Source organism: Octodon degus, unplaced genomic scaffold, assembly GCF_000260255.1.
Source record: "Octodon degus isolate 3935 unplaced genomic scaffold, OctDeg1.0 scaffold00023, whole genome shotgun sequence".
Lineage (NCBI taxonomy): Eukaryota > Metazoa > Chordata > Mammalia > Rodentia > Octodontidae > Octodon > Octodon degus.
The window spans coordinates 19,751,483-19,767,705 of record NW_004524599.1 but is presented as its reverse complement, the minus strand read 5'-3'; the positions used below and the strand labels follow the sequence as shown (position 1 = coordinate 19,767,705).

The 16,223-nt window shown below is 51.8% G+C and overlaps 2 non-coding genes across 2 annotated transcripts; both read left to right on the top strand.

The window, feature by feature from the left end:
• The first annotated feature begins 6,909 nt into the window (after positions 1–6,909).
• Trnaq-uug lies at positions 6,910–6,981 on the top strand. Its single transcript has one exon. It is a non-coding gene; the product is annotated as a tRNA-Gln (tRNA).
• A 1,667-nt stretch (positions 6,982–8,648) lies between these two features.
• Trnaq-cug lies at positions 8,649–8,720 on the top strand. Its single transcript has one exon. It is a non-coding gene; the product is annotated as a tRNA-Gln (tRNA).
• Positions 8,721–16,223: the final 7,503 nt, after the last annotated feature.

The window sequence follows — 16,223 nt, the reverse complement described above, 5'->3', positions numbered from 1 at the left end:
AACGACATCTTCGAGCGCATCGCGGGCGAGGCGTCGCGCCTGGCGCACTACAACAAGCGCTCGACCATCACGTCGCGGGAGATCCAGACGGCCGTGCGGCTGCTGCTGCCCGGGGAGCTGGCCAAGCACGCGGTGTCGGAGGGCACCAAGGCCGTCACCAAGTACACGAGCTCCAAGTGAGCGCTCCCGTGCGCGCACCCCAAAGGCTCTTTTCAGAGCCACCCATTTTTTTTCCGAAAAAGCTGGCACTGTTTGTAGGTGCGGTTGAACGTTGTGATAAATGCTCCATAAGTTAGCAGGTTCTGTACAAAGGTGGGATGCAAATCTCCTGGAGCCCAAGTACAGCTGTATTCTAGGTGCACAACAGTTAAACCTGAAGCCAGGAAAGGTGTGATGGGGAGCCATCCCAGGACCTCACTGTTTTGAAAGTGACTTCAGCATGGTAGCTGTGAAAGTGCCAGGAGCGCTTCTGCAGTCGGTAGAGCTTCAGATACCAGCTTCAGATACCTGGATGCTTATTTCAAGGAAGCCAGGTTAGTTACTTGCTAAATAATGTAACGGGGTTTTCTTCGTTGGCTGAGCAAGCAGGAGAATGTACATTATTTTTGGAACTAAGGGAATTTTACAAGTGTTGGACGCCAGTTTTACCCAGGCCAGCGGCACCTTCGCGCCATGGAGCTGTGCGCACACAGGAGCACCAAGCCGTGCCTGCAAGGCCAGAGCTAAGGGGTTGGCAGGGGGAGCCAACATCAGGCCTTTGGCGAGCTCTGCGTTATAGGAACTTGCACCGCGAGGGAGCGGGTTTCTGATAGAGACACTGTTATGGGCTGTGCGCTTGTATATCCAATTTCCTACGTGGAAGCGCAAACCTCTGTGTGGCGTTATTAACCACCTTTAGGGGCTCCTGTCCCGAGTAGTAGTGGCGGCCTCCAGAAAGTCTCTGGCCTGCAGGTAGCGGCAGTCTGGGCGCTGAACCAGGGCTCAGCCGGCAGCCCTAAGAGACTGAAAATGCACAAACCCCATGTGGTGCAAGAGAGAGATTAGCCTGGAGAGCGCTCAAGCCCTTCTCTAGCTGAAGGCGTACTGTACCAGAAGCTTCAGCCGTGCAGGGTCCTGCCTTCTAACTTGGCTCACTATGTACCTTGTTAATTATATCTCATTTTTAAGGCCATGCTGTCCTGGAAGTTTTTAGTAAACGTTATTAGAAAGAGTAGGCCTCAGTGCATATTTTACACGAGGGAATGGGTGGGTGGATCCAGAGGATTTTGGTTAAAAAAATGGGGATGTTCTGCCAGCTCCTTTTGGATGCACATGTAGACTGCTCCAGAATAAGGGCGCTGTGAGGCCCGCTGTGGAGGCGCACACGTATCCCCAGCGCAAAGAAGCTGAGGCAGGAGGGTTGCTGAAAGTCAGCCTGTACTGCATAGCAAGACCTTGTGTCAAAAAAGAAAAAGGAGGAGGAGGGGGAGGAGGGGGAGTGAGAGAGGGAGGGGAGGGGAAGGGGAGGGGGAGCAGAGTGTATTCTTGAGGACAAATGCAGCCACAGTGGTCGTCAGAACCACAGGCCTGGAGCTCAGGGCTCACATAGGGTGGGGCAGCTTCGGGGAGGCTTGGGATGTGGGGAAGAGGATGAGTCTCACAGAAGGAGTGGCCCAGGCAGAAGATGGCCAGGGAAGGGTGCCAGGAAAAGTCCCTTGATGATAATTCTGAGGACAGAAAGAAGCAAAAGAAAGAGAAAAGCAATAAAAACTTGGGAGAGGTTGGGAAATGCAGGTTCTTTATACCTGCACTGAGCCGAGTAATTACCAACCCTTGTACACTGCTGAACAATTTCCAAGACCGCAACAGGATGTTGTCACAGGGCTCCCTCCCTGTGACACCACCCTAGAGCTGAGAGGAGTGTCACCGCCCTGCGTGGCAGCTGGATGCACAGAAAGTGAAGCTGGCTTCGCAGCAAGCCGAAGGCACCGCTCAGGCGAGCTCCCTTGCAAGGAACGGGCCTTTCAGGACAAGGAGAGTCATTCCAAATAGAAGAGCAAATACGTTCGGCTCCTCAAGAGAGTGGGGATCTGATTTCGATCCAGGTGAAACTCAATCTACCGCTATGGTCTCACCTTGAACTGCACCATCTGTTACCTCGTACAGGAACGCTTTAATAATCTAAGCCAGCGTGGGGCCTTGGATGACGTTGAAGCTGTCACTTAGAAGGGCAATCTTTTGAACTGGAAGAGAAGCAGATATATAGACCCAGTAGCAAACATGCACATACAAAAAATGAAGAAAAAAGGTCTGTCCATCAATGGAACGAAGACAAAATTTATCAGCAAAGCTGATTCAACCAGAAAAGTCTACCAAAATGAAAGAAGTGATTTTAGAATCTAAATCTGAAAACAACATGCAAATGTCCAAGTAAGTAAGAAAAAGAAGAGAAATGAAAAACTAACTGAGGGGCTGGAGAGATGGCTCAGTGGTCTAAAGCACCTACTTGAAACAAGTTTGGCAAAGCACAGGGACCGCGGTTCAATCCTCCAGCACCACATGCCAGCCAGCCCCGCCCCCTGGTGGGCTGAGCTGGCCACACACACACACACACACAATAAATAAATGTAATAAATATAAATAAATATTTTTTTAAAAAAAGAAAGAAAAACTAACTGAAAAAAATCTAAGTCTACATCAAGGTATAAAGGTAACAAATGTGAAAATCTACTCTCAGAAATGGGAGGGATCTGCCAGCATAACTGACACAATTTCATTTTGGAAGAGCGAGTTCATTTCACTCCTTTACAACGAAAAGTGAACACTGGCCATGTATAGTCACAAGCTCCTGTAAGCCCAGCACGTAGGAGGCCGAGGCAGGAGGATTGCTTGAGTCCAAGGCCAGCCCACTCTCCAAAGTAAGTTCGAGGCCAACCTGAACTGCACAGGGAAGCCCTGTCTCAAAAGACAAAAATTTAATTTAAAAATTAATAATAAAAACTAATTCTAATACAGAAGAAAAGAACAGTAGGTCTGAAGTAAGTGTCTGTGAGGGCGGCAGCTCTGGGGACAATTCTGATGACCTCTGTCCCACTGTAAGAACACTCAGAATCTCACAGCGCATCAGACAGGCCAGTCGCCAGGCCTCAATCCAGCAGAGCCTAAAGGACACAGGTGGATGAGAGGTGCAGGGTTCTAAAGCTGCTAGGCCTCCCTCTCACCCCTCACCTCTCTGTAACCTGAAGGCGTCACCAATGCTCCTTTGTTTCCCCAAGAAATCAGAACTTTCTCTTTCTCCAAAAGAGAAGAAAGCAGAGCCGAGCATCTCCACAAGAGAAGGCACCCACTCGGCATGCGCTGTAGGGAGCCCACGCGAGCTTCGCAGCTAGGAAGAGGCCTTCCACGCATCAGCGTTTCTCGAATTCTTTGACACAGAAAAAGAAATTGAGAGGGTCTTTAAAAAGCATAAAGCAAATACAGTGAATCCTTTTTTAGGTGCTGCTTAACTTTACCCCAAGTCCTTTTCTGTTGCTCCAACAGACAAGCTGTGAGAACACATAAGAAAGCCATGAAACATTCTCTTGAAGGACCCTAGATCATGAACATTTCTTCAAAACTGTAGTCTGTAATTGTTTGGCTTCCTTATATTGCCTAAACCCTTTGATTTTATTTAAAATATATCTTACATCAACTTTTTGGAAATTGTATTTTCTGTTATTTTTTATTTTTCCCTTAAGTAGGGGATCCTAGAGTAGTTTAAAAAAAAAAAAAAGTAAAGATCTTTCCAAATTCCTTATATAATTTTTAAGTAAAATAACCCCTTGACATTTGTAGACGCTGCACCCTAAGTTTACCGAGCCCTTCTTCCGTTGTCAGATCTGGCTCTCTAGATAAACAGTTCACAGACTCGCAGTTAGAAGCAGCGGTTGCTCAGGCTCACGGCTTGGTGAGGGCGCAGTTACGAGCCTACAGGTTCGAGCGGCACCTCAGAAAATCCGCAAGTTGTCCTGCGCCGACTCTCACACCTCCTTTCGCAGGCCGAAGCTCCAGCGTCAAGCACGAGAATGTTAATAGCGCTTGCCTGCTTGGAACCAACCGAGGAAAGCAGCCGCGTTCAGCATCTGACATCTAGGCTTGCAGGCCCTCTTTCAACTTTCGGGTCACTATACATGGCTCACTTTTAAAGAATAAAATGGGTTTCGTTTGGCTGTTGTTTTGTTATTTTCAATATTTATCTAGATTCCGCAACTTCTATCATACAAGGTTCTTGCTAATTTTTCAAAATCTTACCTCGTTTTCCTGCGAGAACTGACCCTTCAGCCTGCTTGCCCGAGCACTTAGAGGAACTTAAAGCTGAGACCCTTCGGCGGCGGCTCGGTCCGCTCGCGCTGGGTCGCAGAACGTCCGGACTGGGCAGTTCACAAGCGGCAGAGGGTGGAGGGCGGAACCGAGGCCTAGCAGCTCCGGGTCGGGTGAGACCCGGGCTCGGCAGTGCCCCTGGCCCAGCGCTGCCTCTATCCGCCCTGTAGAGCGGTGGCTTCCATCCAACCCTCATCCACCTGAGGGCAAAGCCCTGGCCCTCAGCACCCCCAAAAGGCCCCGCCCGGCTGCTTGGGGGATTGTTTCCCCTCTGCAGGAATCTGGGGGCCACGTGCGGATCCTAGGACAGGTGGGGTGCTGCCGGCCTGCTTTCTCCCCTGGCCTCCCCCAAGTGTCTCCTGGAGCTTCTATTTCACAAGCAGGAACTGCTGGTGATCCAAGCTCTCATTGCGTACCAGCACCGCTGTGGCCTGCGCATGCCTCCCAGAAATTCCGGTGTGCTGACATTAGATGCTGGTGTCCAAGGAGCGCACTCAGGACCCCAAAGCTTACAAGAAGCCACAGTGAGGCTCACTCCCACTCTACGGTGGTGAAGAGAGGGCCCGGCCTGAGATGTGTGGGAAGTTACTGATCAGAAATTGCTTCAGTGAGCCCCAAACCAGAGGAGATAAAGCGGCTCCATCACTAAGGAGCATTCCATAATTCGGTAAAGGAATCACAGCTCATCTCATTGACAATCCACTCTCCTTCACTTACTAGAACTTCTTCCTAGATTTTAAAAAATTTATTTTAAAGAGGAAAAATAAAAACAAAAAACAAGAACAAAGACAAAAACAAAAACAAAGCAACATAGAACAATAAAAGGTACAGAATTTCAAAACAAGAATAGAAAGTTAACAATGCTTGTTACAATTACGTATTGTTGTCATCAAATTTGCTGCTGAGATTACCAGATATAGGCCTGCCAGAATGATCAAGCAATGGGACATTAACTCTTCCTTTCACTAAACCTTAATATTTTCCCTTGTCCTTTGTCCTTTTTATTTTTTAAGATATTTTAAAGAAAGTACAAAAAACAATAGAAGAGTCCTTAGAGCTGATTCACATTTAGAAGAACAAGATAAAAGGCATCCAGCTGTGGTGGTTGCATGGCTCATTGCTGGCCTCAATGAAGTTGCTCATACGACAGATACTAGCATACAGAGCTGGTGAAATTAAAAAATTTTAAACATTAACAGCTACCCTCAAAAGCCTAATAGAAATTAGCCACACAGTCATCTCTGCTACCATGAATACATGTTTCTCTTTCCTTTTTTCCTATCTTCTCTCTTTTCCCTCATCTCCATTGTTGATTTCTTATGTTCAGTTTCTTTCCATTTTACTATATTTATTGTACATTTCAGATTTTATTTATGCTTCCAGGTTCTTACATACTACACATGTGCGTCTGATTCATTTCACTTATGAGTACAGTCTCTACTGGCATCCATTTACCTATAAAGGCCTCAAGTTTATCTTTCTTTATAGCTGAGTAACACTCCATTGTATAAAAATGCCACATCTTTTTTATCCATTCCTCAGGTGACAGGCATTTGGGCTGTGTCCACCATTTGGCTATGACAAACTGTGCTTCTGCAGACATGGGTTCTTTCTAGATGTTAAGCCTGCCAAAGCCACCCGCATGCACAATGCATCTCTCATTATTTGAACTTGACTTCATTTTATGCCACTTTACATTCGACTTAATGATTTATTAATATCATAGCCAAGGCTGGCATCAGACTCATGGGGATCCTCCTGCCTCACTCTGCAGAGTGCTGGAATCACAGGCGTGAGCCACTAGGCCCAGGCACCTGCTTATATTCTGACCAGGCTTTATTTCTCTACTCTTCTGTCAAATTCTGGAGCAGAGCCCCATTTGAGAGCTGCTCCACTGAAGTCGTGGGTGGCGCACCTGGCAAGTTTACCACCGCTCAGATTTGCAGACATGTTGATCTGGACTCTCCGTGTTTGTGTGGACAAAGCCCACAAGGATCTGAATTTTGAACGGTTTTGTCGTTTATAAGAACCGTTTTCCAGGAAGGAAGGAAAAGACAGGAGAAGCTGCCGAGCCGAGGAGGCCCACTCCAGCAGCCGGGACCAGGGACAGGTAGGTCACCGAGCACTCGCACCCGCCTCCTCACCTGGAGAAGAGGCGCCACGCGTCCGCCCCGCTGCACGCGGAAGCCCGAGGACTGAGCAGCGACCTGCCGAGGCGAGCGAGGCTCCACCCACCGAGCGCCGGCCCGCGCTGCAGGGCCACGGGAGTCCCAGGCATTTCGGCCTTGTTCGCACCTCCGCTCACCTCACTTCTGCGGATCCAGGGGCCAGCAATGTCAGAGGCGAACATGACCCTTGAAGATTCGCAGCAACTTCTTAAACCCGCGAAAACCTTGGAGCCCGAAAGCCACACGGAGCTCTGGAGCGAGCCGCGGCAAGGGCTCCTGCACTCTCCCGACACCCCTCTAGGGGGCGGCCAGGACGCATGAAAACTTTCAATGCGCGGTTGGAGGTAGAGCCACGCGATGCACATTTGTCACAAGGACAGCTCATCAGGCTTCGCTGCTCGCTGGCCCCATGGTGTAATGGTTAGCACTCTGGACTTTGAATCCAGCGATCCGAGTTCAAATCTCGGTGGGACCTTCGTAATCTTTTTTTTCCACTTTTCCCTGAAAACCTGCAAGTCTCGTCTCCACCCGGCCCTGGTGCGGGCGGAGAAGGGCGTACCGATTGTCCCGTCTCCCTTCGGCCTGCCGGGGCAGCTCGGGCTCGCAGGGTGGTCGCCTCTCTTACACGCCTGCCCTGCTCAGCACTCCCCGCTACGGTCCCCAGCCCCGAAGAGCTAAAGGTTTCCAGCGGTGCCTTTTCCTTCTTCTCACGGTCTCCATCCCCCTCCTGAGTTCCGGAGCTCCGGCGCCGACTAAGCCCTCCGAATCTGCTCCCTGTGCCCCCCGACCCAGACCCCACTCCCTCAGCCCTGCCCACTCCAGCTCGGACGTCCGCTGCTGGCCGCACGCGCTCCTCCGACAGGCGTCCGCTCCGGGGAGGCCCGGCCCTGCGGCTCTCGGTCCCGCCGCCCCTGGGTCCTGAGCGCTCGGGCCTCGGGCCTGGGTCTGCTCAGGCCGTGTCTGGCTCCACGCTTCTCTGGATTTGGCCAGATGATTTTTCACTGCGATTTTCGCTTCTTCGCGGACCCCGAGTCTTTGCCAGAGACCTCAGCGAAGTCTCCGCGGGTGGATGTGGGCTGTGACTCCGCCCCTGAAGGCCCTGCGCACCCGCAGATGCGACGCGAGGGTGCGACCCGCCGCGGGGTTCCTCCGGCGGCCGGAGGTCCTGCAGCTCGCAGCGCCGGGCGGCCTTCCCGCCGCTGGAGGCGCTCGGCGGGGCCGGGATGGAAGTTCTCGGAGCGCGGCGGGCGTGAAGGGCGTCCACGGAGCCTCCCGCGCCTCCCTCCCGCGCGCCTTCTTGCGTGCGCCGGGAGTTTGGCGTTTGAGTCATCCAGCACCCTAATCTGGCCGCGCCCGGAGAGTCCACTGCCCTCGCTGTGCGCAGCTAGACCCGCCTGATCATCTGCCACTTTACAGATGGGGTCTGCAGCTCGCGTCTCGGGGCGCAGGGCCCGGCGGTTCGCGAGAGGGAGCTGAGTCCTCCGGCGGCGGAGTCCCAAACTCTAGCAGACCCGGACGCCGCGGGGGAGGCCGTGGGCGGAACGGGCCGCGGGAGCTGTTTGCGCGCGTGTGTGCTAAAATGTGCGCCTGTACGACTGTACGTCCTGGGCGGGCTCCAGTGAACCCCCCCCCCCAAGGGCGCTCGCGAGGCTGGGTCCCCCGTTCTCCATTGGTGAGAAACGGTCCCTTTCGCACCACTGTCCACGCTTTGCACCCAGGGCTTCTGACTCCTGCATCCTCGCGGTCCAAGCATATTCATTTCAGTGAACGCCAGCGTCTCCCCTGTGACTAAGGTGAAATCTTTCCATCTGCTTCCTCGAAAGCCCTGGTGCCAGCTAGTGGGAGACAGCTTTCCGGAGCAGAATCCCGCATGCATACAGGGAGGGGAGAACCTGGGTCCCTCGCCCTACGGGGGTGCCCTTCCCTCCTTTCCTCGGGGACTGGACAGAGCCCCAGCTCCTGAATCCTTTGGGGATGGCGAGGGAATGGGGCCAGGGTACTGGCTCTGGAACTCGGTGCGGTGCCGAATTCTGCTGGGTGTGAAGGATTTCGTGGCTAGGTCGGGTCGGCGTCGGATTCCTGGGGAAGGCGAGCCTGGGGAACTAAATGGGTAAGAAGTTGACAAGAAACAGCGTGCTGTGAGGCCCCATGGTGTAATGGTCAGCACTCTGGACTCTGAATCCAGCGATCCGAGTTCAAATCTCGGTGGGACCTTGTTGTCAGCTTTTTACTTCACCACAAAGTGCTGCGGATTTGCCGGTCTGCAGGAAGTTTCACTTACAGACAGGGCTGGTGCTCAATACCACACTCATAGAGTAGTGAAGCCTGTCCCTTTCACTACGAATGTGTTTCCAACCACGTATTGTTTTTCTTAAGATGTACTTGTCAAAATTACATATTCAGTTTTTATTGACTATGTGCTACTGCGTATTAAATTTGAAAGCAGCTCAAAACATAAGAAAAACACTTAAAATACAAATATTGGCCATCACTAAAGGTAATATCTCAGTTGTCGTCTCTGCAGGTCGGCTAACCCAGCACCACCTTGAGGCTCAAACATCTAATCACCTAATACGCCGGGGTAAAAGTACGCGCAGATGTGGAAGAGAAACGCTGATAAAGGAGAGAAAATATCCACAAATGTTCTCCAACTGTTCAATAAAACTATCAAAGTATATTTTTAAATAATGTCAAAGTGTTTTGGGGTCCCCATGGACAATTCATTGAGACTTTGGACTTTTTCTAATGTTCAAATGTTACCATATCCTGGCAAATATATTCTTCAGAACAAATTAAATTTAAGTATTTTTTCTTTTTTTGCAGTACTGGGGATTGAATTTGGGGCCTTGTACTTGCCAGGCAGACACCCATGCCACTGAGCTATCTCTCTGACAGAACAACTTAAATTTATGAAGATACATTATAGAAGACCATTGGCAGACACTAAGTGAGAACACACAGGTGACAATTCATGACAATCCTGAAAGTAAATTGCTTGGAGACACTGCTCCCCACTCAGGCAAGGCTGAGACAGAGCCCAGCACCGCCCTGCTCAGCTTGGGCTCAGCCTCTTGTGCTTTTATATTTCAAGCGGCTTTTTTCCCCAGAAAGCCAACTGGTCAGTTTAAGTCCTGCTCAGAGCTGTTTTGCTGTGGCCTCCATCATGTAGGCACTCACTGGACAGATTTTGTCAGCTTTTTTTGCTTGTCACTATGCAAAAGTTTCCAAATAAGTATGCTTTCTTCCAAGTTATACCTTGTACTAAATCACTAATCTATCTGGAACTTGGCTTTTTATTCTAAAATCACCTTTCCTACTGAAATGAAGCACTAGCATTTGGCTTGTGCAGCGTCCACCTTAGAGCTTACCTGTCTCCTTCCCCACACCTATGGCAACGCTAAGGTCTTCCTGTAAGGCACCTGAGAGCTCCAGAGCCTTTTCCCAGGGAACATTTCACATTTTTCAGGCCCAGGAAAATAAGAACATAGAGACAGGGAGATTGGAGGTGCAAATTATTCATTGTGTGATTTTCATCTCCTGGCAAGAACAAATCAAACTGCCACCCAGAACAAAACTGAGGCAGAGAAATCCCGGGAGCCTAGCTCCGGCCCCAGACGTCTACAGTGATGACACCAGCACACTGCGTAAGCTCAGGAGGTGCCTTGGTGAAGCAGGCCGCAGTGGCAAGTTCAGAAAACAGGAAGAGGTCGCAAAAGGGCTTCGTTTGTTCCAAATATCTGGTATATGAATGTCTTCTCTAATCCCAAAGATGAAATCTGTCCCTGAGGAAGTAAAGGCTGATTCGCTAATGTAGCTTGCACAAGACCCTGGGCCCTCTGCTTTGGTCAGTAACAGCTTGGCAGAGACCATCTCTGCTTGCACCGGGTGCTCAGACCTCCTGAGCCCTCACCCAACCTACCCCGGGGGAGCAGAACCAGGGCAGCCCAGAGCACGCTCCTGCTGGAGGGCCCAAGAGTCGGCCTGAAGAGGAGCTCCCTCTGTAGGCCCCGTGGTGGTGGTCGGCACTAGCAGGGTGAGCAGGGTTGGTGCAGACCTCTTCCTCTGTGAGCTCTCAAGATGTCCCTTCCACTGCCGCAAATGTCAGGCAACTCCTCTGAGCACAGAGCAGTGCTGAGGTGAGTCTTCTGCCGTGAGCCTTGGCTGCACACAGCTGAGCAGGCAAACGCGCGGGCTCTCTCAGAGGCCAAGACTGATGAGCTCTGGTCCGCTTTTCCACAAGATGAATTCCACCCCATCTTCAGAATCAGGTCAGCTCTTTGTGGCAATGCTCAGGGAGAATGAGGATGGGGACAACCAGAGCAAAGGGGCTTGGGACAGAAGGTCGAATTCAGCCACCCTTGGTTCAGGGGGAAACACAGGTGGTTCAAGGCCATGTTCCCAGCCTCCTAGGCACGGACTCACTGGGCAAAGTCTCAGGACAGGTCCTGCACCCGGGAAGGCTCTGCTACACAAGCTCTGAAGCCTGCGAGGTGGTGAGGGTGGCTGGAGGCTGTGGCAATGGTGGGGCAGTGAGGGCCTGAGATGCGGGGCAGCCTCTGGGTGGGTGGGCAAAGGGCTGCACACCAGGGATGGGAAGTGCAGCCCAGAGGAGTAAGTCGCACTGTGGGTGGGAAGCTAGGGGCGTGCAGAGCTGGCACACCATGCTCGAAGACCTCTGAGGATGGAGGGTGGATACCAAGCACCTGGGCCAGACCTGCTCCTGTGCGGCAGCCTGCACTCAAAGATCTGGTCAATAGGCCTGCCCTCTTCTTCAGTAGTTAAATATCTGTCACTGACTCTGGAATTCTACTTTTCCTGGTTGTTTAGAATGCAATATTACCTTTGGTTATATGGACTATAATGACAGGGGCTTGCTGGCCTTCTGGAGCAGTCTCCTCAGTGGGACAGTTGCTTCTGCTAGCCTGACACCTGCCTGACCCAGCCCCAAATCGGCCATCTCGGCCTGAGTCCCCCCCACATGGAGAACAGCACCTCAACACCAGCCCTGGGCAGCTGGTGTGATGCCTGTTCCTGGTGCCTTGTGGGCAGACAGGAAGTGCACATGCGTATACCCCTGATGCTGTCTGCCGGCACCGACTCCTGCCCACGCACAGTCATTTGACCATTTCAGGGCCCCGAGATCACCTCCAGCTCTGCTTCAGCTTCGGGGAATTCTTCCCTGAGTCCCCCGTTCCGCGCTTCCGTGACTCATCCTTCCAGACAGAGAGCTGCTGCTCCAAGCGCAACAGCAGCTTTCCTTCCTTGCTCTGCCCGACAATGCCCCACCATAATTTCAGAGCTGCTTTCCTCATGAATTACCAGAAAGCATCCACTCCGAAGACGTGGGCGTGTGTGAGCTCTCCCCAGCCCAGCAGGAGAGGCCTGGTGCCACGCTTGTGCAGGAATCAGGCCCTCTTTTCATGAGGCCAACATGGGGCAGAATTGAGTACCTTTGTTTCAGTTTGCTTTCAGTTTTGGTTTTTTGTTGGTTTAATATTAATTTTTGAAGATGCAGAACATTCACATGGCTTCAAAAATCTAAAGAGAAAGCCGGAGGTGGTGGTGCAGCCCGTAAGCTTGAACTTGAGCACTGCATCACCTGGGCTATGTACGGAGTGAGTTAAAGGCCAGGTTGGCTCAAACAGTAACGGCAACAAGTGGATAAAAAGTTACAGACATAGAAAAAGTAAGCTCAGAGAGACAAGCGCGCCCGCCGCCGCAGCCCTCATTCCCCTTGGAATCGAAGCCTTTGTTTTAGGCACCCGGCTGCACTATTTCCTTGTTTACCTTTGTCATGCTTCCTTTTCAGAGAGAAGAACAGGTAAAGTGTACATTTTCCTATTTTCTTGCGGAAATAAAGAGAGAATACTGTAATATTCGTTGTTTTCCCCCCGCTTAACAATATCAAACAATGTCCTGTTCCTGGAATTTACAGTTAGTTAAAATGCTTTTAAGACCTAAGCAGACAAGTAAAGCACTGAGACGCTCCAGAGCCTTCCAAGCAAGAGCATCTCCAACAGCGAAGGAGAGGAATGGAGCGCTCCATCCCGCACACGCGCCCACAAGCTGCTTCTTGCTGCGGCTGTGTGCCGCACAGCCCCACTCTGAGGGAGTTTATGTTTCCTTATCAAACTATCAGCACTCATTAAAAAGTATTTTCATGAGTGATTTTCTCTGAACTTTTATAAATACAACCCTAAGATTCCTTTTCCTCTCTGGGTTTCTCCATGGGGCTCTGATGCACACAGTGTATTCTGCAGCTCACCCTGTCTTCTCAGCAGGCTCCCAGGAATCTGCGAGTCCGAGTCCCTGAGCCACAGAGGAGAGCGCACAACTCCTGCCCAGTCTGTGGGAGGGAATTTAACAAAACTTACAAGGAAGCGGGAATGCCAAGCTGTGGTGACTGACAGCAAGAGCCATATGGGTAGGGAACACGGCAGTGAAGGCCTGCTTCTGCACTCTGGGTGGCAGGGTGGGCTGCCTTGACACGGGAGGGGTGGTCCCCCGCCCCTTACCTGGAACATGGCCTCTTCCAAGTGGTAAAGCTGGACCTGTAAGAAAGGAAAAGAAAATGCCGAGAACATTTATAAAAGTGAAGCCCAGCCACAGCAACTAGAATTAAAGGCCCAAATGCCATTGCCCAGAATCTGCCTCAATGACCTCAGTCCCCAGAGCACGAGGCCATGAGACGGTCTTTGATGGCAACAGTGGCTTTCGAGTACAGAGGAGTGAGCAGGTCCTCCTTCTCGGGCCTGCTGGCTGTGCTGGCTGAGCTGATGCCTTCAGAGCCCCACCGAGGCGATTTGGGCAGCATCTGCCCCTTCCAAATGCCTGGCATCTCCTTTCCTATCACAACTTTGAGCCACTGCCTGGCTTTGTGGTCGTCCTTTGACACCTAGGCTCCCAGGTCCAACGGCCCCTCATTAGATGGACGTGGGAGCCCAGGTGTCAAAGGACGACCAGGAAGCCAGGGCAGCCGTCCAGAGGACCTGTTACTTATTTTATTTTTTGTTTTTTTGAGGTAGGGTCTCACTATGCAATGCAAGTTGGCCTCGAACTTACGAAATAGCCTATGCTGGCCTCAAACTCGAAGCAGTTCTCCTGCCTCAGCCTCCCGAGTGAAGGACTTACAGGTTTGCACCCCCTCGTTCAGCATTACTTATTTTAATAATGAAAAAACTTAAGAAAACTCAAGTGCTTATTACATGAACTCGCAGAGGTTGTATGCTAGTGGTTACTATGTTATAGGTACAGAGACTTAAGCCAGGGCGATTAAAACGTCCCAGGGTGGCAGCGGTTGCACAAAAATGGGAATCTATTTAATGCTACCAGATTATATAATTAAAAATAGCTAGGCTGGTAAATATTAGGGTGTACATACTGTACCACAATAAAAAAGAAAAAAGCACATACGTGTGTGTGCACACATACACACACACACACTTGGAAACACCACCTAATCTGAATCAGCGCTGGTCTCCACTCTTAGAAGTGGTAAAGAACAGTCTTCTTGTAGGAAACAGAGGAATACCCGAGACAGATGCAAAAGCGATGTGACCTTCACACTAGTGCCCGGAAAGCAGAAGACGCAAATGCAAAGTAAAGGGCAACCTGGCCTGGCCGGGTGGGCAGGGCTGAGCAGGCACAGCAGGCAGCAGGCCGTGCAGAGTTGTGCTCCTGTGGGTTTGACTTCTCTGTGAAGGAGAGCCCATGGGGACAGCACAGCCGGGAGAGCCCAGTAGAGCTCCCCACACAGGTGAGGCCAGGCCAGGCCAGGCCAGATGGCAGGGAGAGGCAGGGCTGAGGGGCAGGATGTGTCAAGCAAGTCTGGGGAAACTGAGGCCTGGCTAGGCAGAATCATGGCTTAAAACACCGAAAAATGGAAAGGAAATGAGCATTGCACATTGCGCTCTCCCAGTAGTCACTGTTTCTGATTTTAGGAGGAGACAAAGATATTCCTCTACTTTCCCGAAAGGCTCTATATTTGTACTGTCAAGACCCAACAACCAGCACTGGCGATTGAGGCGGTGGCGGTGGCCATCTGCGTTGGGCCGGGGCTGCCGGATACATTCCTTGCAGAGGCAGGAGTGCAGTCACCGCCTCCACTAGACCCCGCGTGCCTCCCTTAGGGTGGGGATGGGGCACAGGGCCCTGAAAGGTTTGGAGTGTGGAGGGAGGCATTCTCCCCCAGGAATGACTTGAGCGTCTCACTGTATAATCAAGGCGCGCTGACTTGGGAACAGAATTTATTTTTCTATTATTAGCAGGGAAAAACACAGCCACCAAAAATGCTTTAAGAGCCAGGCATGGTGGCACATGCCTTTAATCTGAGCACTTGGGAAGTTAAGGCAGGAAGATCGTTACAAGTTTGAGACCAGCCTGAGCTACAAAGTGAGCTCAAGGCCAGTCTGAACGGCATAACAAGGCCCTGTCTGAAAAAGACAATTTTTAAAAAGCTTTAAAATGTCACCAGTTGTCAGTGTCCCTCAGAGGCCCCTGGGAAAACACTTTGCAAAGCTCGCGGTGCTTCAGTGGAGTAATTTTGATGGAAGGTGAGACCCAGTAGCGTCCCTTAGCTCAGGGGCAGCAGAAGCAGAGGCATGCAGGGCTAGGCCCTGCAGTTCTCCGCCTCACGTCCCCAAGGAAAGAAGGGCAGGAGCTGCGATGGGTGACGACCTAGGGCGACCAGGAGGACGAGACCTGCCTTCACACCAAGGGCTTCTGCAAGGCAGTTTGTTCGGTAAACCTGGGGCAAATGCCTGGTTTTCCTTTCCTGTATTCGCCCTCCCGAACCAAACATTTCCAACTTTAAAGAAAAAGAGAAAAGGCTATACGCAAGTGACGCTGAATACAAAACGTAGTCTCAAGTTGTTTGCAAAATGGAGCAGCCACACTCACAACGGTCACGCCAGGCCTAAATCCTCCACACCCGCAGCACCACGGCAGAGCTGCAGCGGTAGGGAGAGCATTACAGGCCGGCAGGGAGGGGACGAAGCCCACGTGGGGTGCGGGGGAGGGGTGTCTGCGGTTAGCAGTGGGGGTCTTGGCCACAAGAGGAGTGGTTAGGAAGGGGCTTCCGGGGCAAAAGCAAGCATGCCTTGGGAGGTCGAGTCAAAGCGCAAAGCCACAGGGACGCGGCAGGAAGGCGCGGGACGGACGGGTAGAGGCTGTGGAAGCTGGGGCGCCGCTCCGTGGAGGACGCGCCTTCCGGGCCTCTCCGCGTCCGACCGAGCCCGGCTCTGCCGCAGTCGCACACCGCAACAGTTAATTCTCCGTGATCTTCCTTCTTCGGTAATGACCCCCGCATCGCTCTGTGGCTGAGGTCTGCTGTCCTTTGCTGGCTCGTGTGACTCTGGGCCGGAGCCTGGACAAATGGAATCCCCAGGGCAAGGACAGATCTTGATGAAAGGGGCTTAAAAACAGCGACAGTAATGCTTGTAAAGAAAAGCCTCCACCACAGCTAGATACCAGGCTCTTTGGGGAGCGCTGTGGAGACGGGTGGGTGACTCCGAGGCGGCCACCTCCCTCTTCACACTGGGACCGTCGCAGGAATGCCCGCCACATACACACTGGCCGGTAGCCATGTAATTAGGAGACACAGCAGGATCAGAACTGTGCCCTGCAGCTGCCAGCTGGTGGTGGAGGAGGAAGCAGAGGAGGGGGGGAGGGGGAGGGGAGGGAGGGGAAAGAGGAGGAGGAGGACGCTGTGAAGAGAAA